Source organism: Camellia sinensis, chromosome 6, assembly GCF_055761805.1.
Source record: "Camellia sinensis isolate YWXY chromosome 6, ASM5576180v1, whole genome shotgun sequence".
Classification (NCBI taxonomy): Eukaryota; Viridiplantae; Streptophyta; class Magnoliopsida; order Ericales; family Theaceae; genus Camellia; species Camellia sinensis.
Window position 1 is genome coordinate 158262161 of NC_138966.1, and position 3454 is coordinate 158265614.

General features: G+C 33.8%; 1 pseudogene; it reads left to right on the top strand.

Annotated features, from left to right (window-relative positions):
• Positions 1 to 514: 514 nt before the first annotated feature.
• On the top strand, positions 515 to 1790 carry LOC145792440 (UPF0481 protein At3g47200-like; annotated as a pseudogene).
• The last annotated feature ends 1664 nt before the right edge of the window (positions 1791 to 3454 follow it).

Sequence of the window (3454 nt, forward strand, 5' to 3'; positions counted from 1 at the left end):
AAAAAAAACCAATAAATAAAAAAAATGTATTTTATTTTTTGGATTTAATGATTTATTAAAAAAAAAATTGATAAATATTTTAATTATTAAATATGTGTAGTGGCCTTAATTTTTTTTTTAAATCTTAAAATATTCAATAAAAAAAAAACTCTTTTTAAAAATTATTAACTAAGCACAATGATTTAAACTTGTCAAATAGCAAGTCTCTAATGGGTGTGTATGGATCCCTAATTAATAGGTCCCATAGCATTAAACTATATTAAATAATATATATATTAAAGAATTTTGGTCGAACTATCATGTGGAGTGGCCATGATTAAAATTCAATTTTTTTTACTAAGTTGTTAAGTGTTGGAACAGGGTGTTTCCTTCCAAGTAAACATGCAACCCAACCCAAGAGCGGAGCCGAAATTCAGCAGAAACAGACTTTACTTTTACATGAGATGCCAATGAATTTCTCATAGAGTGTGGGAGGTTTTTAAAAATTTTGGAGGTCTGGGTCCTTAGAGAACCCCTCATTCTGCTCCAATGGAACGCAATGGTGGAGCAGATTTTGTTTCAGTTAGTATTCACGAAAAGCTTGCTAAGCTCTCTCTTCTACAGTCAGAGTGTTGTATATATAGAGTACGTAAACAACTACGTGAGGTAAACGAGAAGGCCTATGAACCAGAGATTGTTGCAATAGGTCCTTATCACCGTGGTAAACCTAGCCTACAGATGATGGAGGAGCATCAGTTGCGCTATTTCCAATTAATTCTTCAGCAAAATAATGATGCTAATGTTGAAAGATTTGTCATTGCTGTTAGATTGCTAGAACAAGAAGTACGTAGATGTTAAGCTGAACCAATAACCCTTAGTCCAGATGAAATGATTGAGATGATGATACTGGATGGTTGCTTTATCATTGAGCTGTTGCACAAGTTTGAGACGCCATACTTGAGAGCAAATGATCCTATTTTTGATATGGACTGGATCATTAATAGCTTGCAGCGCGATTTAATGTTATTTGAAAACCAACTGCCGTTCTCTATACTGTTATTTGACATAATCAAGTTTCCAGACAACCATAACAGGCTCATTCATCTAGTCATGCGTTTTTTTAATGATCTTTTACCAGACCAAGGTTGTTCAGACATTGGTAATTCAAGCGGTAGGCATTTACTCGGGGTGATACACAATAATTGGCTCCCTTTCGAGCCTAATGACTCAAAGAAAGAAGAGTCTTGGTGTTTCATTCCTAGTGCCACAGAGCTTCAAGAAGCTGGAGTCAAACTAAAGAAGGATGAGAGAGGTAAGTTGTTCGATATCAAGTTCCAAAGTTGGGTAATGCATATTCCCCCTATAACCGTTGAAGACAGGACAGAGTCATTCTTCAGAAACCTCATTGCATACGAGGAATATTGTCCTGATAATGAACTCAGTTATGTCACTGATTATGTGAAATTTATGGATTGCCTCATTAAGTCTCCAAAAGATGTTGAAATCCTTTGCCGTTATGGAATCATTGATAATTGGCAAGGTGATTATGCAGTGGTTGCCAGGTTGTTTAACAAGATTAGTGACGCGGTCACGGGGCCAGGCAAACATTTCCGATACGCTGATATGTTCAACAAGGTAAACATACATTGCAGCAAAAGCCGGAATCGATGGATGGCAATCTTAAATCGGAACTATTTGAATAGCCCTTGGGCATTAATTTCAATTCTGGCTGCCTTGGTATTACTTCTTCTCACTGTGACACAAACTGTATTTACTGTTTTTCCTATCAAACTTTAATTGTGGCAACAACATATAAAGTCTCTTCTTCTTACAATGTGCACTCTTAGAAAGGCTACCATTTTTGTGGAGGAAGATATGAATGTTAATGTTAGTATTTGCACCCTCAAAAACTAATTTGTTGATTTTATTAACTGATTAAATAAATTGTTCGACATTTTATTTTGCATTTTTCTATAATATTATTTTGAGTAATGTTATATTTAATGTTACATATAATGTGAACATAAGATCTCTTGGGTAACATGGTAGCAAAACATGCTAATTGTTAATGAACCAAAAGTTAGGAGTTATGATTTTTTGGTGCCTTGTAGACCCAATTAATGTTCTAGGCTATGGGTGTTGATTGGGCGTCGTACTACTATGGCCTACATCTGTTTTACTACTATATGATAGAATGATAACTCCATCATTGAGGTAGTGACCTTAGACAAATAGGTGGGTGCTATGCAATAAGTACATGCACTGAATATGATCGATTTTGAGAACACCTATGGAATAATCAGTGACAGTTTAAAAGGTAGTTTTATTACAAAGCACTTATTTTTTCCATGAAAATATTTTTTGTACATGTATAATTATAAAAGTATATTTTTGAAAAATGTTTTTGGAGTCCAATTTGAAGAATAAAAAATTTAGAATTCACCTATATGAGCTAGGATTTTTGATAGTGATAAATTTGTCTATACCAACTAGCTCATGTGGAATATAATTTGGTGGAAGGAAGTTTGTGAAAGGGCCTCACTTGTAATTCTGTACTTTTATGGGTTTAATTGTAATGTGTTGATCGACATTATTACAATTAGTAGAAGTTCTATATTATCTATTTAAAAGATAATTAAATAAAAAATTGGATAAGTTGTATCTTGCAAATTCAAGATAAAATATACATATTTTATTTTATTCCTACAACTAAAAGATAGAGATCCTAAGGATCCCACCTACATGCAAACTCTATCATATGTTGTGTATATATGAGAAATATTTAATACAAAATTAGCCATCATAATTTATAGGGTTGGCATAAAAATACACAATAAATAAATAAATAAAGTAAGAGGGTGCAAAGTGAATCACTTTGGAGACGAGACACTTGAATCGATTGGTGAGGTACTAACAATAACACGCTTAAATTGAGGTAATTTAGATTGTACAAGCAAGGAGTGTTTCTTTGAAAATTTGTTTTTTCAAATAAAATTTTTTTTTTAGCAAACTTTCATGTTTGTCGTGTGTTTTATTGCACTTCATGATAAAAGTTGCGAATGAAAAAATTATGACGGCAAATAACAGTCATGCCACCAATTTCTCATAATTTTTTTTTTTTTTTTTTTGATTCAAAGGAAGTTCAAAACAAACAGACGAACAGAAACGACAGAAGAAAACAAAAGAAAGAAGAAGAACTAATCCCTCAAAACACTAGTTCCAGTCATGTCAGCAATGAGCAGTGCCTTCACTTCTTCAGGGGGTTCTTCAAGGACTAGAACATGTTCATCTTGTGATACACCCATGTTGGCAAGCAAATCAGCACACTTGTTTCCCTCCCTTGGTGTATATTGCAGGGAACAGTTGCATCTTCTCAACAAGAATTTTGCATCCTCTATGAGAGCTTTATATGGAGAATTAAGGCACGGGCCATTCTGTAACTGGTTGATGGCCAGCTCCGAATCTGATTCAATAA